General features: G+C 47.5%; 1 long non-coding RNA gene across 1 annotated transcript; it reads left to right on the plus strand.

The window, feature by feature from the left end:
* Positions 1-589: 589 nt before the first annotated feature.
* LOC311586272 lies at positions 590-12724 on the plus strand. Its single transcript, XR_014775505.1, has 5 exons — positions 590-844; positions 2114-2169; positions 3170-3352; positions 11085-11236; positions 12596-12724. It is a non-coding gene; the product is annotated as an uncharacterized lncRNA (long non-coding RNA).
* Positions 12725-21596: the final 8872 nt, after the last annotated feature.

Here is a 21596-nt window from a genome sequence, read left to right on the forward strand (position 1 = left end):
ATGAATTCTGGGGCTCCAACTCGGGTCATCAGTCTTGGTGGCAAGCACCTTTTACCCCTTGGACCATCTCACCAACCCAATATTACACTTCTAAAGTTCTCTACCGGACTTCCAGGCAGAGCTGTACTTTCCTGTTCCTAGTCCCACAAACCTCAAATCTTCAACATTTACAGATGCATTTTATTTGGGCAATTATTCAAGTACGGCGCTCAGAGGGTTGCCTGTTTAGTAAGTTCCTAATGTTGTGTTATTTACTATACATCACATCTCTTTAATTTATAAAGACGATTGTGATATTTTTTCTAAATTACGGGATGGTACATTAAGTAAACTGACATATCTACCTCAGGTTTTCTCTCGCTGTTACTGAATGCTCGGCTTTTCTTGGCTGAGCTCTCATCCTTTCTCTTGGCTTTCTAAGCAACCTGGTTGTAAAGTCTTCTGTCAGATATGGATTTTTCTATTCATTCAAAGACTAATCGGGGGTGGGGGTGGGGGGCGCGTGCGAGTATGCATGTGCCTGTGCATGCCTGCACGTGTGTGTGCGTGCGTGCGCTCGCCCATGCGCGCATGCGTGTGTGTGGTGGGAATATGGCCACACAGTCTCCAACAGGTTTCCCTCCGTCAACAAACTAACAACCTAGGGAACCTGGGAAACGAGGTCAAGCCCTGAAGCATCATCATTCTCCTTGAGTTCCTAGATCTAGCGAAGTGTCCGCGCCACTGAGACCCCACTCGGTACCCGTACCACATATGGAGCCACAACCGGAAGTAGCCTCTTGCCCAGCGGGAATTCCACCACAGCAACCTGTGTGTGCTTCTCCACGTGGCAGTTTCGCTGCAGGCTCCACATGGGGGGTGGGGGAGGGGGGAAGGTTGGACTAGAGTGGTGTAGGCCCAGATTTGGGGGGCAATTTTCTAGTAGGGTATTTGGTCGGGCTGGCGGGGCGAGGGGAGGCTGTGGGGTGGGGGGCTTAGGGGAGGGTGGTCAACAGCAGCCATGGACTCAGGCCTCAGTTCCTGCCTCTCTTCAAGCAAACCTCCTAAAGAAAACCTACCGGCACCCTCCTTTTTTTTGAGCATGACACCCTGCTTGGCTTTCTGCCCTGCCTAGAAGTAAGTGTTATCTGCCGTGTGCTGTCCTAGTTTCGAGTCTGTAACACTTCATAACCATCTGTATACTATGTATTTAGTAATAACTACCTATCAGTGGGCCTTTTTGTCCCCACTCAAATCGTAAGAAAGGAGCCCGATGTGGTGGCCCATGCCCAGCTTACAGGGAAGAGAATGAATTAATTCAAAGCCATCAAACCATAGGCACCATAGTTTGGTGCCAGCCTGGGTGGGTTCTATGACACATCTTTGTCTCAAAAAGAAAAAATAAATTAAGACAGAGAAAGGGGAGAAGAGGAAGAGTCAGTAAGGGGAAGAGAAAAATAAATAAATAAAGGAAATTATGAACAGGGGAGAAATGGCTCTTTCAGTGTTGGCTGAAAGGGGCGGTCAGGTGCCAAAGGCTTGTCCTAAAATGTCCAAAACTAAGGCCTTGTCGCTCCAGGCCTCGACTGTGCTGTCTACTCTTTAACTTACAAGCTCAGCCAGCTCTACTTATAAAAACGAAAACCGGGCAAACAAAAAGTGATTTGGAAGAGGCCCGATTTTGGAACACCCAAGGACTAGTGCAGGGGCTCAAAAAAGTGAGCCACGCCTGGTGTACTGGCCCACACCTGTAGCCAAGGAGTTTATGATGATTCTTGCCTACGTAGCCAGCTTGGGGCCAGCTTGTGCTATACGGCACCCCGTCTCAACAAACAAACAAACAAACAAACAAAAAGCACTTAAAGTGGGATGGGCTTGCGGAATAGGTAGTGGTTGGGCCCAAGGGCTTTGCACCCATCATTACAAAAGCTCATCATGCGAATGAAGTATTTGTGACTGTCAATCACAAGTCTCCCCCTGGGCTGTGTGGATGAGCTGCTCCTCCTCCCAGCCTGGATGGAAATGGCTACAGGGCATCTGCTTGGCCTTGGCTGCTGCTGCTCCCCCCCTCCCCCCACCACCAATGCAGGCTGTCTGGCTGTACCTTCAGCTCGGTCATCTTGGTTTTCCACAGATCCTGGAGTGTCTGCTTAGCAACTGTAAACTGCTGGAAATGCCACGGTTGCCATGGTGAGGGCAGCTCCTACTCAAAACCACTAATAAGGGTGTTTTTTGTTTTGTTTTGTTTTTTGTTTTGTTTTTTTCTGGTTTTGTTTTTGTTTTTGTTTTGGGGTGGTTCATCCTGTTCCAGGGGCTCGAGTCACCTAGGCAGGCCCGTTACTGAGGAAGACATGGAACCTGTTCTCCTCATGCTGACTCCTAAATGCTGAAATTACAGGCGTTTGATACCACGGATGACTCTAGAGAAGTATTTTTCAGGCACCTGTGAGTTTTCAACCACGGAGACAAGATGTTCCCTGAGCATCTTCATTTACAGTTAAAAAAAAAAAAGATTTATTTATTTATTATTATGTATACCATGTTCTGCCTGTGTGTGTGTTTGCACACCAGAAAAGGGCACCAGGTCTCAGTACAGGGGGTTGTGAGCCATCACGTGGTTGCTGGGAATTGAATTCAGGACCTCTGGAAGAGCAGCCAGTGCTCCTAACCTCTGAGCCATCTCTCCAGCTACCCTGGCCCCATACAGTTCTTTTCCAGAGTCTCCAGTAATCAGACATCAGCTCTCTATGGGCCAAGGATAAACATGAACGTCTGAGCCTCCTGCCTGTGCCTCCCCAGCGCAGACCACAACTACTATTCCTAATTTATGAGGTGTTAGGGATTGAATCCGGGGATTTGCGCAATCGAGGCAGCCACTCTACCAACTCAACCACATTCCCTAACCCACGTCTTCCATTTTATGCCTGCCTTCCTCAATCCTGTCCAGTCTACTTAGAAAAACCCCACCAGCCACTGCCCTCTGATGAGCACCTGCTCCTGCACTCATTGTGAGCAGTGTGCTTGACCTGTAACGAGGAAGTCAGAAATCCTAATACCCACCCCTCAGGCTGGGAAGTACCTAATTGAAAATGTCTTAAGCATATCAGGAGATGGCTCGTGTCATACCAGTCACATGTCATCTGTCATTAATAACCTTCCTTAATGACAACTCCCTCATCTTTGCCCCTAGGCGTATGCTTTGTTGGCCACACTGAACCAGGTCATTTGGATAAAAGGACCCGCAACCCTGGTGGTCACATCTCTTCACTAGTGTTAGCCAATGAAAGCCGATCTTCATTTACGATTTCCCCTACGAAGGGGATTTCTTCAGAGTGTTTACTTTTCTCTGCTCATTACGTTTTCAGCAAGGTGAGTTAGACACGTGGGTTATCTTCTGCCCTTTTATCTCCCCTCCCTTCCCTTGATGCCTACAGTAGAGTACAGATGTCGGTGATGCGATGGTAAAGACCTTACAGGCCCAACTGGGGACCAGACTGCTTCTCGGAAAGAAGATGGTCATATGTGGTCACGGAACCAGAGAGGGGCTGCTGTTGGTCAGGCAGGGCCAGGGGAACACATAGGTTTGCATCAGTCGGCAATGAAAGTATAGGAATATAGACTCTTTTAACAGGAAAGAATGCAATGAGGGACGTGCCTGAGGGACGGCTTGTTCTGGCATGTCGGAAGGGAAGGCAAGCCGGTGCAGAACGGAGAAGGCACTGGCAGGTTGGACTAGTTGAGTTTATCGCTGGTGTCTAGTTGCCCGGTACCTGACCATAGGAGATTTAGAAGAAAAAGGTGTTACAGTATTTTTGTACCCGTTCGGCCTACAAGGCAAATAACTGACACAGGGAGACTGAAACGTACTTTAAAGCGGCCAGCACTTCGCTGGGCAGAGTCTGAACTGATTCTAATCTACTCGTAAACTAAACAAACTACTCTAAACCTTATAACATACATATATTCCAACACTTGCCACTGTGACCCCTGGGCCGGTCCTCGTCAAGTCCTCACCATCCTCCTCCAACCATCAAAAAAACCTTCTCTCCCTCCAACTGTCCAACTTTCTCCTCCCGCTCCAGGAAGTCCCGCCTCCCTCTTCCTGTCCTTCTGCCCAGCTGATTGGCTAAGCAGCGCTTTATTGACGGTTGATACATTCATTCAGCATTCTTCCACACTCAGGTGTCAGAATTAGATAAGGAAGGTATTGGGAATGCAGACACAAGATTGGTTGGTTCGTAGATGAAAGACATGCCTCCCTAAAGAGCTCTTGAAGTCTCCGAAAGACAGCTAACCTGGTAAGGGAGAGTCTCCCAAGCTGTCAAAATATCCTAAGATTCAGAAAGTGTCTCAGGGATGTTGGCACAGTCCTGTAATCCTGATACTGGGAGGGTTAGGGCTAGAGAAGAGCTGTGAGTTGCAGGCCAACCTGACCTACAAAGTGAGACACCCCCCCCCCTTCTCAGAACAAAACAAACAGAAACTAAGCAAAACTAGTGGCACACACCTATGGTCCCAAGGCTTAAGAGGCAGGCGGATCAGGAAGTCAAGTTGATCCTTTGCTAGTTTGGGGCCAGCTTGAGCTACATGAGCCCCTGTCTCAAAAATCAAAATAGAATATGTAGCCAAATAAATATGAGAAAAGAAACCAGTGTATATAGCTAGGCCCGGGTGTGTGGAAAGGATACACCACCATTATAGCACAGTCCTTCATCCAAATGAGAGACTTTTGTCTATATCCATCACTAGCCTTCAGCTGGACCACCTGGGGGATGTGCTCCCCCTCCAGCCTGGTGAAAAATGGCTGCAGTGTCATCAAGACTTTACTTGGCCCTGTCTGGCTTAAGAGTGCTACTTCCCAAGGCCAGCGCAGGCTGCCTGGAGCACAGGTGAAGCAGGTCTTATGCAGCTGCTAGGGTGCCCCCATAGTGACTGTAAAAGACCCCAATCAGCAGATTCCTAAGGTCATGAGGTTAGGCTAGCTGTCTGCTAGTAAAGGGCTGATTAACTGAAAATCGCAACCCCACCCCCACCCCCCCCCCCACCCCCGGCCCACTAAGTGTTTTCCTTAGTGCTTGTTTAGATAGTTTGTTTAGGCAAGGACTCCTGTGGCCTGGGCAGCTGCGAATCACCGTGACAGGCCACCATATCTGGCCTTAAAGGTATTTTTCAGAGAGCTGTGAATTTCCTCTAGTAACTCTTAGAGACAAGCTACCTGCTGTGAATAACAGACAAAGACAGGGTCATTGGAAACAGAAGCTGAAGTGAATCGCCCTTCATAGAGATTTATTACAGAGAGCTACAGGCTCATGAGCAGAGCAGCCATGATGGCACCCTGAAGTGGGAAAGCGCAAGGAAAGAGAGCCACTGCGCATACCGTGACAGAGACCCTGAAGGGAAAGAGACAGACTGTTCATCTCCAGAGATATGTGTGTGTGTGTGTGTGTGTGTGTGTGTGTGTGTGTGTGTGTCGTGAGGGAAGGGGGGGCTTACAAGTTTGGGGGGCTGGTAAGTTCTACATCATGTGACCTAGTCTATGTGGCCTGAGCCACAAGACAGGAAAGTATTAGATAAAATTAAAGTTATAATTCAAGGTCGTCTGGGCATCAGAGGGGCTGGGCTTGCAGCCCTAAGGGGGGTGGAAAGAAGGGAACTCCATAAGATCTGTCAGGTCACAGCAGCTGTGTCCCTGGCTTTGAGGGACTACAGGGGGTGTGGCCTGATTTTTGGGGGGAGGGAGCAGCAGGTAGAAGGTCTGGGTTCTCACACTACCCACTGAGCCCTCCTCTGCAATCCCCTTTGTTTTTTTGATTTTTCTTTAAGCTTTTCTGAGACTGAGGCCCAGGTGGCCCTGGCTGGCCTCAACCTTGCAGGGTAGCACAGGATGGCCTGGTCCTCCTGCCTCCACCTCCCCAAGAGCTGGGATTGCAGGCATGAGTGGCCACATTTGCATCTGGTGCTGGGGAATCAAACCCAGGGCATCAGGCAAATTAATGAGTTATACCCCCAGCCCTCTGCCTTTAAAAAAAAGTGTGTGTGTGTGTGTGTGTGTGTGTGTGTGTGTGTGTGTGTGTGTGTGTATCTATCTGTGTTCTTGCCATGTATGTGTCGATGCTTGCAAAGGCACTAGGTCCTCTGGAGCAGGAGTTACAGGTGTTTGTGAGCCTTCTATTGTGGGTACTGGGAACTAAACTTGGAACCTTCTGGAAGAGCAACAAGCACTCCTAACCTCTGAGTCATCTCTCCAACCCTCTTCATGTCTTTTCTAAGCACAATCCTGACCCTTGGCCTTTAGGATCCTGAGCTGTGCTGCAGGTGCTGACAGAGGTCACTCTGTCAGGACCTCAGACCTCAGTGGTCATTTCCCTGCACTGCCTTTCACCCTTAGGCTGTCCCTTCAGAGAGAAGTCCCCTGGTTTCTAAGAGTCTGTCATGTCTCTTGAGGGGAGTTAAAACATCTGGCTTTTTCCCTCATCTTAGTCTTTTCCGACCCATTTCCTTGACACCTTCAGATCACTGCAGATGTGGATGGTAATCTCTCTCCATGGAACTTATATCCATTGGAGAGTAACACAAGGAAAAGGGTTATGTCAGAAACCTAGCCACGGCTACACAGAGAAACCCTGTCTTGAAAAACAAAAACAAAGCAAAGTCCACCCAGAGAAGAAGTTGCTACATGTCAGCCAGGACAAAGAGTAAGCTTCAAGATTGGATAAAGTGGGTGTCACTTGACATTTTTCCTTTCATCTGTTCATCTAATAGCAAACTGACAACCAAAGTAATAATACCACCCAAGTCTAACTTGGTGAACCAGTGAGGTTATTGGGGTTACTTATAGAATATGGGTGAGGGATTAATACTTGCATTATCAAAAGCCCATTCTTGAGCCAGGCCCAGTGGCGCACGCCTTTAGTCCCAGCACTTGGGAGGCAGAAGCAGGCAGATCAATGTGAGTTCGAAGCCACCCTGGTCTACAAAGGGAGTCCAGGGCAGCCAAGGCTACACAGAGAGACCCTGTCTTGAAAAACAAAGCAAAAGCCCATTCTTACATGGTTGACTCATGAAAGTGGGAGCCCTGTAGCTCTCTACAAGACTTGCACGCAGCGCAACAGGGTGAAGCACTTTTTCTGACAGCTCATGTGATTGGAGTCTCCTCTGCAGTCATTACTGCTTATTTAACCTTGAGCGAGGGGTGGGGCCTGTGCTTCTGTTAAATTTCAGGGATTTTCTGAGACTTATGAGTTGTTTACTTCCTGAGCTGTAACCTCCATTTAGAACTTCTGAGTTTTAACCAGCTTCCTTCTGGGATAAAATAATTCAATGAGAAGGAAATTGCTGCATATTGGTGACAAAAGTAAAACGAGGGGGAAGGGTTACATGGGGGTGATATGGGTCCCAGTGCCCAGGAGGACAAGGAAAGATAATTTTAAGTGGAGTTCAGCCTGGGTTATATTAAATTTCAAGCTAACCTAGACTCTCAAAAGAAGTGGAATGTTGGGGAGCTCTGAGGCAGAGCCTTTATTGACATTTCTGGGGCAGATAAGCTGCAAAGCCTTGGCAAACTGAAATCAATCAGGTCGGTTTCTATTGCAGGATACATTTCTAGTTGTTTGGTGTTTAGCAGTGAATAATTTGGGGGAGGAGAATATTGATTTGAATGTTAGAGTTAAGTGAAGCAGTTTGGGGGCACGCAGTTTGAGGGTGGGTTGACTATTACATAAAAGGCGTGCCCTTGGACGACAGAAAAGGTGTGTGCTGCCTCCACCACCTGGCTTTACTATTTAAGCTGTAGGAGAATGTCGTGTCCCAAGAATATTGTACAAATCATGACATAAGTCTTCATACAAATATGTCATTGTATTTGTACCGGTCCAGAGCTTTGAGCAGCAAAGCCCTCCCTCCTTTGGCCTAGGTGAGAATGGCTGCAGAATCCTCTAAACTTCACCAGTCCTGTCTTGCCTAGGAGAGCTGCTTTCCAAGGCCAGTGCATCCTGTCTGAAGTGGTCACAACTGGAATAATATTGGAAGGACCCTGCTGTTTGAGGTTGCGGTCCTTCCAGTCTGGATAGCCACTCTGAGCTCCGTGTTAGGTGCAGGACTCCCTCTCGCCAGCAGGGCCTCCTGCTCTCTGCCTGACTCCATCTGGAGAGTGTCTTTACACATAGATGCCCCTAAGCACATTTGATATACGGCCCCTGACACAGCTGCCTGCTAGCTGTCCCCTCCCTGTGCCTATAGGATGCTTAGGCACTGTGTTCCCGTTCATATGATAGGAGTGTGCTGCCAAATGCAAAACAAGCATCCTTAAAGTGCCTGGTTCCAACAAGTTGTGTACACATATCCTGGAAGCCCCCACCCACTCCCCATACACACACACATATGTGTATGTATGTATATGTTTGTATATACACACACACATACTACATACATACATATATATAGGCTTTGTTCTTCCTGAGTAAAGCTGAACTAGCTCCCTGAATTGGTTCCTGGAGTGTTCGATCTCTGTTGTGCTTGTGGTCTTCCAGGCTCTGCACCTCGCCTTCTACTCCTCCTGTCTTGGTGGGTTAGTGACCAACAGCGCCCCCCACCCCCGGGGAGGAGGAGAACCACAGAACAGGCCTTTAACCTCCATTGTGGTGGTCCTCTGCAGTTGCTGGCGTGTCCTCACAGTGTTTGCAAATGTCCAGAACAGCAGGGCTATGGTGAGCACAGTGCAGACCACTTTCAGTAGGAGGACTGCTTGGCTCTCTGTTCAACAGAAATAGCTTTCAGTAGTGAATGTTTGTTTCAAGGTTGATTTTAACACATCATATCACAGAGCCAAAGCTGACCTGGCGCCAAAGATGACTTGGAAGATCCGATTCTCCTGCCTCCGCCTCTCAGTTGTTAGGGTTTAGGCATGTGATATCAAGACTGGCCCTAAACAAATATTTTTCAGAGATGTATGGGTTTTCTTTGTTAATTCTCTGAGACAACTTCGCATTTCCCTGAGTTTTATTTTTTTAAATAAGGAGATCAGTTTTTCAGTGTCTTAATAACATGTTTAATAAAAGTGATTGATTTATAAGATTTTAAATTATTTATTTTGTGCACATGGGTGTTTTGCCTGCATGTCTGTCTATGATGCGCCATGGGCTTGCCTGGTGCAGGTGTTAAGTCTCCTGAGGCTGGGCTTACAGATGGCTGTGAATTGCCGTCTGGGTTCTGGGAACTGAACTTGGGTCCTTTGGAAGAGCAGTCAGTGCCTTTAACCACTGAGCCATTTCTCCAGCCTCCTGATTTTCGTTTTTAGACAGGCTTTGCTGTAGCGTTGGCTGGACTCAAAACTCTTTATCCTTCTGCTTCACCTCCCCAAGTGAAGACTATACGCGTAGGTACTACATTTGGGATCTTGGGCCCCGGGGATTTGTCTTAGGATTGCTAGTGCTGTGGTAAGACACCCTGACCAGAAGCAAGCGAGGGAAGAAAGGATTTCTCTCAGCTTATAGCTCCTCATCACAGTCCATGATTGAAGGCTGAAAATCAGGGAGGGAGCTCAAGCACGGCAGAAACCTGGAGACAGGAGCTGATGCAGAGGCCACTGAGGAGTGCTTCCCACTGGCTTGCCCTCGTGGCTCACTTTATGTTTTTAAATTTTATTTTTATTATTTATTTATGTATGTATACAGTGTTCTGCCTGCATGTATGCCTGCACACCAGAAGAGGGCACCACATCTCATTACAGATGGTTGTAAGCCACCATGTGATTGCTGGGAAGTGAACTCAGGGCCTCTGGAAGAGCAGCCAGTGCCCTTAACTTCTGAGCCATCTCTCCAGCCCAATGGCTCAATTTCTTATCGAAACCAGGACTGTCAGCCCAGCATGACACCACCCACAATGGTTGTGCCCTCCCCTATCAATCACTAATTAAGAAAATGCCCTGGAGGCTTGTCTGCTGCCAGTCTTACGGAGGCATTATCTCAAATGTCTGAGGCTCCCTCCTCTCAGATGGCTCTAGCTTGTGTGAGGTTAACATAAAACTACCCATCACAAGACTGAACCAAGGAGGACTTCACGCACTGTAGGCAATGCTAGCAGTTCGGCTGGATCCCTAGCTCACCTCCTCCCTTCCGCGTGCTTTCCTGTCTGCTGAATCTCTCCAGCCTGAGGTCCCCGACGAACGTGTGCTCTGGCACCCATTGTGGCCATGTGCTTAACCAGTAATCCAAGTCAGAACTTCTGACTGCACCACGTCTAAGTTAAGGGTCCCCACAGCTGTGATGAAACACCATGACCAAAAGCAACTCAGAGAGGAACAGGGTTATTTTATCTTAGACTTCCAGGTAATGGTCCATTACTGAGGGAAGTCAGGGCAGGAACTCAAGGAGGGCGGGGCTGAAGGAGAAGCCATGTAAGAAGGGCTGCCTTATTGGCTTGTTTTCCATTCCTATACAACTCAAGACCCCCTGCCAAGAGTGGCACTCCTGCAGGGAGCTGGGCCCTCCCACACCGATCATTTGATTTTTTTAGAAATGCACTGTAGGCAACTCTTCTAAAGGCATTTTCTCATTTGAGAGCCCTTCTTCCCAAATGACTCTAACTTGTATCAAGCTGACATAAAACTAAGCAATTCACACCTACTGCACAATTGTGATGTGCATATACTTGACTTAAAATAGCTTATTCAGCCAGGCGTGCTGGCACATGCCTTTAATCCCAGTACTCAGGGAGGCAAAGGCAGGCGGATTACTGTGAGTTCGAGGCCAACCTGATCTACAAAGTGAGTCCAGGACAGCCAAGGCTACACAGAGAAACCCTGTCTCAAAAAACCTTGGCTCAGAGGTTGAGAACATTGGCTGCTCTTCCAAAGGTCCTGAGTTCAATTCCCAGAAACCACATGGTGGCTCACAACCATCTACAATGAGATCTGGTTTCCTGTTCTGGTGTGCAGGCTCACATGCAGGTGGTACACTGTATACATAATAAATAAATACATCTTTTAAAAAGAAAGAAAATTAGCTTATTGATGTGGAGGACTGGTTTGCAACATACTAAATGTTTATCTGTTTTCTGTCATTAATACTCTTTCATAATGACAGTGCCTCATCTTTGCTCTTATACAGCTGTTTTGTCCTGACAGTGCTGACTGAGGCCGTTTGGGTCAGGGGACCTCCAGCCCACTAGGTCGTGTCCATTTGTTAGCCCCACACCACTCGGATCTCCCCAAACAGGAAGAAATACTCCAGAAATTCTCTGTCTTCAACTCCTCATTGAGGTGAGTTAGACACTTGGCTTGTCTCCTGTCACACATCCAGCCAGCCCTTTTCCTAGTTACCTGAGGCAAAGGATCCTAAGCTTAGCCCTTAACATACTAAGACTGCCCATGTTGGAGATAGGATGCCAAACTTACTTTCCTTATTTACATGACAACATACCAACAAAAACCAGTTTAACCTTGCAATGGTTTATTTTGGCCCACAGTTCCAGGATGTGGCTTGCTATGGTGGGAGATGTGTGGCCGCAGACACTTGACACAGCTGCTTACATTTCATCCACAGTCAGGAAGGAAAGAGGAATTCTGGTCACTTTCTTATTTTATTCACTCCCAATTTTTATTTCTGTTTTGTTTGTTTGTTTGAGACAGGGTTTCTCCATGTAGCCTTGGCTGTCCTGGACTCACTTTGTAGACCAGGCTGGCCTCGAACTCACAGTGATATGCCTGCCTCTGCCTCCCTAGTGCTGGGATTAAAGTCGTGTGCCACCACACCCAGTCTCTTTTTAAAAAAATTTTTTTTATTTAATTTTATTCTATGTGCAATGGTCTGAAGGTGTCAGAATCCCTAGAACTGGGGTAATACACAATTGGGAGCTGCCATGTGGGTGCTGGGAACTGAACTCAGGTCCTTTGGAAAAGCAGACAGTGCTATTAACTGCTGAACCATCTCACCAGCCCCTTTTATTTCTATTTTAAGGCAGGGTTTCATGTAGTTTTGGATGGACTAAAAATTCTTCATCCTTCTGCTTCATCTCCCCAAGTGAAGACTACAGGCATAGATGCTGCATTTAGTCTTTTACACTCGCTATTTGCATTCTCAAATGCAAGCGTCTACATCAGCACCTGTCTTGTTTCAGGGTCTGATATGGCTTTGTTTATAGCTGAAGCCAGTCTTTGCAAGAACTCTGTGATGGTTTCTCCAGAGCCTCGTACAAGCTTAGTAATGAGATAGACCCTTTCCCAGGCTCCTCAACTTTATCCCAAGCTCTTAAAGCCACTAAGCGACATTGTTCTATAGCAGCAGCATCAAATCAAATCTGTTCTTGTAAATCAGAGTACCAGCCTTCACCAAGCAACTGATCTTTGACAAGATTCATTCCTCTTGCTCTGTTTTGCTGTTCAATATTTGCAGCTTCCTCCCTCTGTCATGCTAACCATTGTACCTGCTGACCAGCTTCTAACGCAGCTGTTACCAGCTCCCTTCTCTTGCTTAGTGAGTGGGGCCGGGCCCTTTTGTTCTCCCAAGTACTTCTGCCTCTACCCAAACATTCCAGTTGCATTGTTGACTCTGCAACCCTTCTAAAAACAAGAGAACAGAGTAACCCTTTTGGTTTTCCCATTTCATTTTTTGTTTCTCAGATTCCTTCATTTCCACTTGCAACGTTTCAAATTGCTCAGCCATCATTTTAAACTATTTTGAAACAGAGTACAGGAAGAAGAAGAAATGGAAAAATCTCCTCTCAGAGCAAAGCAGGACAGAACCCAGTATCAGCAGCTGCAATAAATTTTTTTGCTGAAACAAAATAGTCATCCCTTCTTTCCTTGCCACTTTATGGCATTAGAAACCAGATTTCTCATTCCGCCTAGCCCCACTTTGGGTGCCACTTGTAGCTGGGATTTTTAGCTATTTATTGGTTTCTTTTTCCTACCTCCCTACACCACCCGTACCCCTTCCAACCCCCAACACTAGGTGAGAGAGAAAGAAGGTTGAGAGACGACTTTCTGCTCATTTGGGGTGTTGAGTTCCTTGAGGCACATTTGATCTTCATCACCAGGATATCTCCAAAGAGCAAACAGCAACCAGCAACAGCAGGAGGAGGAGGGGAGGAGCAGCATCCTTATATTCCACATCTGGGATTAAAACAAAAACATTCACGTAACATAACTGGGTTTCCAAAGAAGCCAAAGTTCTTACTACATCTGGCCCCTGGGGTGGTGCAGGTTCCAAACTGCTTAGGCAGCTCCACTCTCTCAGGCGCTTCCTCCAGCATCACACAGTCTCTTTCTTATTTTGGCTTCACTGTATGCCTGAAGTTTTCCTCAGTGGATACGCTATGGTCCTGGTGTCTCCAATATTGTAGGGACTCCAAGATGTGGTACCTTCACAGACAGTTATTTCTAAGGGTCTTCTTAAATCAGTGGTTCTCACAACATAAGGCACTTTATTAATGGGTTACATCATTAGGAAGGTTGAGAACTGCTGCCTAAAGGAATCTCCTCCTGCCACACATGGTCTGGCCTTAGTGACTCTCTAGAACCATGGTACAAAACCCAGTGTCCCCTTCAGTTTTTCATGTTTTGTGCCTGGTAAAACCACTACTCCAAAGATGATGCTACCAACTTTGGACAGTTCATGATGAAGCTTTGTCCCCTTAGAGGGCAGTAGCATCAGCCTCTGCATGCTGACCCTAGGAAAGCACTTCCCTGGCATCTGCTTTTTAGCAGTAGGGGACCCCTCCAGCCACACTTTGTGTTTCTGTCTAGGTGCTCCAACTGTTGGTTTCTTGCATCACGACAGTGTTCTGGTTTTCCTTTACAAAGTATTCCATCTTTCCTTAATGTCGCAATCTTGATCCTGGTCATGACTCCTTTTAGCCCTGCCTAGTCTGTAAGGTTAACTTTTCTCACACTCTTTTCCTTGCCAAACAGCAAAAATTTTAATACCTTGCTTCTTCATTTTTGTTCTCTTTCACTGTAAACTTGGATGACGGCAGCCACCACTGAGTATCCAAACTGTAGCTGACTGCTGCCCTGTCTTGAAATTTCTTCTGCCAAACAAATTAGTCCATCATCTTCAAATTCAGCCTCACTGGCAATCCTAGGACAAGAGCGGATTGCACACATAGTCTTTACCATAATATTACACAAATGCCCCCCCCCCCCAGTCCTCCTTCTTTGTGATTCTGTTAGCATTTTTGTTTTGTAAGACCCAGCAGAATGGGCCATTAAGTTATTTGTGCAGTAGTTACACGGGGCCCACAGATGCAAACTCTCCCAGGCTCTTCCCACTGAGAACCATGTGGTCAAGTTTATCACAGCCACATCCCCACTCCTGGTACAATTTTCTGTGTCAGTTATGTTCTTATTGCTCTGATAAAATAGCTGACAACAAGCCCCTTAAGGGAGGGAGGCCTTATTTTGAATCACAGTTCAAGGGAAGTCCATCACGGCAGGTCACAAGGGCTTGAGGCTGCTAGTCACATTGCATCTGCAGTCAGCAGACACTGATGGGTGCTTGTGTTCAGCGCAGTTGCTCCTTATTATCTACTCCAGGGCCTCAGCACATAGAATGGTGCCAGCACAGTTAGGGTGGGCCTTCCCACCTCAGTTACGCTAATAATTCCTCACAAGTGTGCTTGGGTCTTGTCTCCAGGAGCATCCTGTCAAGTTGACAGCCAGTATAACTGTTGTAGGCAACAAAGACCTTGATGTCCCCCAGGAGGGTGCTAGGGTGAGGTTTGGAGAAAGAGTTGCAGTCTACCCGGAGAGAGGGTTGCTGGATGCCTCGCATGACCACGGGACCAGCTTTAGATAAAGATGGAAAAGAGAAGAAGGAAGAAAGGTGGGAGTGGAAATGTACACCTGTAATTCCCAGCGAGCAGGCGGCTGAGGCAGGAGAATCAAGAGTGCCAGGTTACTCTAGCTATGTAGGAATGTCTGGGCCAGCCTGAACTTTCAAAAAGGGATGTGGAATTAGGAAGATCCCGGGGCAAAACCTTAATTGGAAAAGGAAGCCAAGAAGGTATACACTGCTTAGCACTGGGAAATGGGAGTGACTGTGCTGGCTTTGAGAGTACATGTGGTTCTGATTGTCCAGTATTCGGCCCTGGGTAGTTTACGTGAAAAGAAATACTACCTTGCATGTTAAAATTACATAAGGAAGTTGTTGGGAGTTTAGATAGGATTGGTTCACTTGCAGATTAAATCCATACTCCTGCTAGAAAACTCTTGTGTACCCCCCCACCCCCCAATCCCAGCCCCAATTAGCTAGTCTAGGAACTAGGAGTCTCTCCCAACCATATTTTTCAGACCATAAGACACACTCCCCACCTTCCCAAAGGTGTGTGGGGGGGGATTAGGGTGTGTCTTATGGTCTGATTGCTGTCCATTGGGCATCAACAAAGAGGTCACTTACCGATGTCTTCAGTGTGCCAGCCAAGGAACATGCACAGGGTTCAGTGTGTCTGTGGGAACAGGAGCAGGCATGGGCCGTATCACTGAAATCCCTTCTCACCCAGAGCTTGGTGTCTGTCCAACCCCCCCATGCGCCCCCTCCCCCTCCCCACCACCCACTTTAGCACTGAGCTGAATGCCAGTCTTACCAGCTGGGTAAGCAGGTGCCTGTCATCTTGCAGCAGGGAGCAGGGTAGGGGAGTGCAGTAAAACATGTAGCTATAAGAAAGCTCTAGCTACCGTTGGTCCCTCCTTGACTCCAGAGGGGCCACATTTTGGGGTTTCCAGAAAACTAGAAAAGTGCTTGAGTCTCTAAGTCTTTCCTCCTGCTGAGCTGACACTGTTTAATATTACCATATTTTAATAAATATTTTATTATATTAGTACTAATTTGGTTCAGATTTTGTTTCTTGTTTTACTGCTCTAAAAATTGGTGCATCTTATGGTCAGGTGTGTCTTATGGTCAGAAAAATATGATATGTCAACAATATCTTAAGACATAGTGAGTTGGGATGGTGCATCCCTATAATCCTAGTAATTAGAAAATCAAGGCAAGAGAATTGTAAGGTCCTACAAATCAAGACTCTTTCAGAAAACAAAACAAAGCAAAGCCTGCCATGGTGGTACGTACATGAAAATCCTGCATTTGGGAAGATGAAGATGAAAGATCAAAAGCTCAGTGTCACCCTTAGCTACATAAACAGCAGTGTGCCAGCCTGAGTTGGATGAGACATGAACTTAAAAAGAAAGAAAGAAGCCAGGTGTGGTGGCGCAGGCCTTTAATCCCAGCACTTGGGAGGCAGAGGCAGGTGGATCGCTGTGAGTTTGAGGCCAGCCTGGTCTACAAAGCGAGTCCAGAACAGCCAAGGCTACACAGAGAAACCTTGTCTCAAAAAAACAAAAATAAATAAATAAATAAATAAATAGAAAGAAAGAAAGAAAGAAAGAAAGAAAGAAAACAAGCAAGCAGCCGCCCACTAAGCTGGAATGGTGTATTTTATAAGGGGCAGACTTTCATTTACAAAAGTCTGTTTGTACCAGTCACAAGACATGGTTGGTTGCCAGGACAAGTGCTAGCCCCTGGCCCTGGCCAATGGGTCCACAGGGATCAGAGTTCCCTCTGCCCTGAGCTCCTCAGAAGCACTACTTTTCAAGGCCAGTGAAGGCAGCCTGACACAGTCACAATGATACCAGCTCTTCAGCCATAGCTGTGGTGGGCCACTGCACCTGATGGAGTGTCCCCAAGGTGGGGCTCCTGTGATAGCAGTGCAGCTGGTTGCCAGAAAAGGGATGTTGGCTGAGAGTTCCCCACTCAACAGAACTGTCTTTCTCTAGTGGTGTTCCTTTTGTTGATTGGCCTCTTTTTCTTTGTTTCTTTTTCTTTCTTTCTTTCTTTTTTTTTTTTTTGTTTGTTTTTTTTTTGTTTGGTTTTGAGACAGGGTTTCTCTGTGTAGCCTTGCCTTGGCTGTCCTGGTCTCGCTTTGTAGACCAGGCTGGCCTCAAACTCACAGTGATCTGCCAGCCTCTACCTCCCGAGTGCTGGGATTACAGGCGTGTGCCACCACGCCTGGCCCTTTTTCTTTTTTTCTTTTTGTTTGATTTTTGTTTTGTTTTGTTTTGTTTTTTTCAAGACAGGGTTTCTCTGTGTAGCCTTGGTTGTCCTGGAACTTGCTTTGTAGACCAGGCTGACCTGCCTCTGCCTCCCAAGTGCTGTGATTAAAGGTGTGCGCCACTACCGCCCAGCTATTGGTTAGTTTCCTGAGACAGTATTATGTAGGTCTGGCTGGCCTGTAACTGAGTACATCTTGCAGTTCTGAGCCTCCACCTTCCAGGTGCTGGGGTCACAGGTGTGCTACACCATGACTGGCTCAAAGCAGACATTTCTGAGAGAACCGTGCGTTTCCACTAAGACCAGAAACAAACTGCCCACTGAGAGCTTCTTTGCTGATTCCTGAGTTTTGTCTTATTTTCACATTTCCTGAGCTTGGGTCTCACTTGGCCCCAGTGACCTTGACTTACCTCAGGATGAACTTACACCCCTCAGCCTCCTGATCCTAGGAGGAAGTCACTGTCTGAACTGGGCACATCTAGGTTCTGGAATTTTATTCAAAGAAATGAAAAAGCGCAGATTGCAAAGCGAGTGAGAAACTATTCAGAAGCCAAGAGATAATAAAGCTCCAACCCGATGCAAGACAGCACTGGGTTCCTTGAGTAGAGTGCTCAAGGACATCGCTTGTTCTTTGGGACTTCCTTTCACCGGCTTTAGGAGGAGGATCTGGTTGCCAGGAGCACAGTGAAGGTGGGTCTCTATTTTGATGGACAGATTTTGGTTGTCTTCTAATCTATTGTGCATGTCCCTTTCCATAGTGCATCTGATTTAATCATGAGCACACTCAATTATGTGTATGTGTAAGGTGATAGTTTTTCTTTAAAGCTCATTCAATGTTCTCAGTCACTGTTACTGTGCATGTACCCAAAAGCAGCCCTGACTGGCTGGCCCTTGCCTCTGGAGCCTGGATACATCTCCAGACATGTTTGTATAGAAACAGGGCATTGCTAAGTGCTGCCCCATGTCCACCTCCCCCTTGGGGTAGCCTGGTCCATTGCACCCTGAACTGAACTGGAGGAAGGGATGCTTAGCCAGGCGCTGGAGAGTGCAGTGCAGGTCTAGGATGGCGATGAGTGCACGGGTAATGAGCACACCTGGGAACAGCTTCCGAGAACTAGTTCGGTTTATGTGTGTTGGGGGCGGTTTACTTACGCCTCTGGGGAGGTGGCCAAGGTCTCTGGGACAAAGTTTGTGTGTGACTGTGTACCATTAGCCAGGGCAGGGGTATTGAAAGATACTTCATGGACATACTCAGGGCCTGTAGGGTCAGGTGGGGTGGTGCAGCAAGGGCAGAGCCTTATAAGGTCAGAGTGAAGCCTGGTAGCTGTCAGGGCACTACATTCTTACTAGGGTTGATGATGGGTAAACTGGCTTTATGGCCCCAGGTTGGGAGTGGGGAGGTAGCCAACTCCTGCTGTCCTTGTGTTTGAAGCATCCAGGGTTGGAGCCCCCTTGACCCTTGCTCCATAACCCTGGGCCGTTACAGTCCCACAGCTCCTCTTCCCTTTTGTTTTACACAGGAGCTGTATCATAGTCAACGTCTACCTTGGGAATGGTTTGCTACTGAACCAGAACCTGATTGGCAGTGGTATTTGCAATGCTACTTATCAGGTGAAGCTGGGTGCCAGGAGGAGGAGGAGGGTCCCAAGAGCCAATGTGGGACCACAGAAGGGGAGGAGCCAAGCCATCAGGGGATTTGAGTACCATGGGTTAGGGTGTTAGGTATATACTGTGCCCAGAGATCTCACTGGAGATCTTTGAGCATTTGTATGTTGCGGTCTACCAGGACAGATTCATTGACATAGAAGCAGCATTCTTTCTCCAGCACACTGCATGTCCCTCCCTGTTCAGCAGTCAGCAAGTCCAGAGCTCTCCCTTGTAGAACAGCCCCCACTAGGGAGGTGACCGGTCACTGGAGGCACTCAACACTGTCTGTGCGGGAAGCCATGGTCTGGTCAGGCTTATCCTGGAAGTCACTGGCCAGACGGTGTTTTTTGGATAAGGGCTGCTCCAGAGGCTCCTGTGGGGCCCAGCGAGATAGTGAGACGCAGACTGATGAGCAGAGGGATGAAGAGTTCCCTTTTCTTTTGGTCCCCTCCCAGCTGTAAAGCAAATTCTTTGGGCTCATAGAGATAAATCAGGGAACCATTATTACAGGGGTGCAAAGCCCTTGAAAAGGGGGGCTGAAGAAGGGACTAGTGATGTTATTGCACCAGATAAGAGTGAGGGGGGTAACACATGGCTTAGTGCCAGTGGTGTTGCAGAAACGTAAAAAGGGATCTTAAAGAGGATCCTACAAGGCAAAAAGGGAAGGATGGGTTGAAAAGAGGAATGTTTTGTAGCTCTTTTGTGGGCAGATACCCATGGGGTTCATGTAGCTAGTGTTAACAGAACAGCTGCCAATAGAGGCTGGAAGAGGGAAGCACAAAAAAGCCTCGAGTGGAGTGGGGTGGGTGGTTAGGGAAAGGAGGTCAGCTGTGTGTACTGTAGCCAGGGGAGGGTGGCTTGGATCTCCTTTTGAGTTTGATCCTCCTGTTGAAGACTGGTAAACGTAAGCAAAGACTGACAAACAGGTAAGCTGCCAAGAGACAAGTAGGTTAGCTAAGGGGTGTTTGGCATAGCCATTAGACTAGAACTTACCCAGAACTCCCATTCACCATAGATCTCTGGGGATCGCTGATGGAAAGCTGAAAATGAGTCTTAAGCATAAGCCCGGTGTAGCGGTGCATGACTTTAATCCCAGCCCTCAGGAGGCAGAGGCAGGAGAATTGCTGTGAGTTTGAGGCCAGCCTGGTCTACAAAGCAAGTCTAGGACAGCCAAGGCTACACAGAGAAACCCTGTCTCGGGGGGAAAAATATTGGGAAGCATAGTGCCACCACAACAGGTGGGTTCAATTTGGCATGTCCAATGTCTGCCACCTCCATCTATGGAGGCCTCCTGGAGGAAGTCGCCTGGTTAAGGAAAGCAGAGGAAAGGGTTAGGGATGGGGGGAATGGAATCGGGGTGCAGAGGGATATTGATCCTCTTTTGGCGTCCTTCATGTGGGCAGTCGTGGGTTCCTGGGATTTTGTTGTGTCCATTATAGGTCTCCCTAGCAGAGAATCTTCCGTGGTGGGTGTTGGGAGGGCGAGGAAGAGGCTGGGCAGCAGCAGGGTTAGAGTGAAGGATGACAGAAGCAGCCAGAAGGACAGAGCAAGGGAAGCCTGTGGAGGGCATGTGGCCTGAGAGCGGCCGCCAGGTCATGGATGTCCTCCCAGGAGAACTTGCTCTGTTGGTGGTGGTGCCTCTTCTGTGTCTGCAGTCCTTCATCTGACAGTGAGAGGAGGGCCATCTTCTTGGTCTGTGAGGTGGTGTGGGACATTTCTGGTTGGGACCCAAATAGGCCTGGGCTGGTCCTGTGGAAAGACACAGGAAAAATCCCTTCTAGTTGTAAGAAGGGGGTCTGGTCCCATCCAAATCTCATCTAAGGGATGACATCATTTTACCTAGATGGGAGGAATTACCCCCCTCGTGAGGCCAATGGAGGGAGGGGAGGGATATTTTGGAGCTCTTGTAAATATTAAATATATTTAAAGTAATCAGAGCCATTGCTAGTTGTATGTTAAGGAGATAAGCATTTGTTTTTTGTTTTTTAAGTTGGGATTTTAGGGTTTGATGTGTTCTTTCTCTTATCCCTTGGCCCTAGGGGTTGTAAGGGATCCCCACGTGGTGGATGACTCCCCGTTATGAGCAGAAGCTTCTGACTTGGGATCTGGTAAAGGCAAGGCCGCTATCAGCTTTTATCTGTTGAGGAATGCCTGGGATGGCAAAGGTGAAGAGCATGTGGTAAACTATCTTTTTCTGAGTTTTCTTCCATTTGGGCTGTTGCCCACATGAAACGAGAGTATCTGTCAACAGTAACAAAAACGTATTTTTGTTGGTTGAATTGTAGAACATGAGTGACATAGATTTTCCAGAGGGCATTGGATTTGAGACCCGGGGATTTGGTGCCCCTGGTATGTAATGCAGGGGTAGTTATGAGATGCACAAGAGGAACATGTTTTTGGTATCCTCTAAAGTTGAGCAAAGGGCTATGGGAGCTTCTGTGCTGGATGTGCAGCAGTGTGGAATGCAGAGAAGCAAGGGAGCCAGAGGGTTCTAGCCAGCCAAGGGAGCAGGCTGACAGCATAAATGTCTGAGAAGTGATCGAAAGGTTTATTAATTTCTTTTAAGGCTAGATAAATGGTGTAAATTTCTTTGTATTGGGGGAGTGATAATTCTCTGAATCATATGGTTGGAGGGTCACTGGAAGAATGACAGATAACTGCCCCACCCATGTAACCAGGGGTGCTCTAGCAATAGGATTTTTGGTGAGGAGTTGTGTGGGTGGGTGCCATCATGGCAAGGCAGGACTGCACTTTTTGTTAGGGTCGTGATTTTCAGTCTGGCCTGGGACTCCTGTGAGACTAATAACGCACTGAGAGCGATTTTACAACGGCCACTGAATGAAGAAGAAAAGGCGCCACAGGAGTATCTGGCTCTTTGCCTGAGGTCTGCAGTCCCCTGCTTCTCTCTGCTTTTTGATCATGGTGGGGAGT

Source organism: Acomys minous, assembly GCF_964271855.1.
Source record: "Acomys minous genome assembly, chromosome: 16".
In the NCBI taxonomy this organism is placed as follows: Eukaryota; Metazoa; Chordata; class Mammalia; order Rodentia; family Muridae; genus Acomys; species Acomys minous.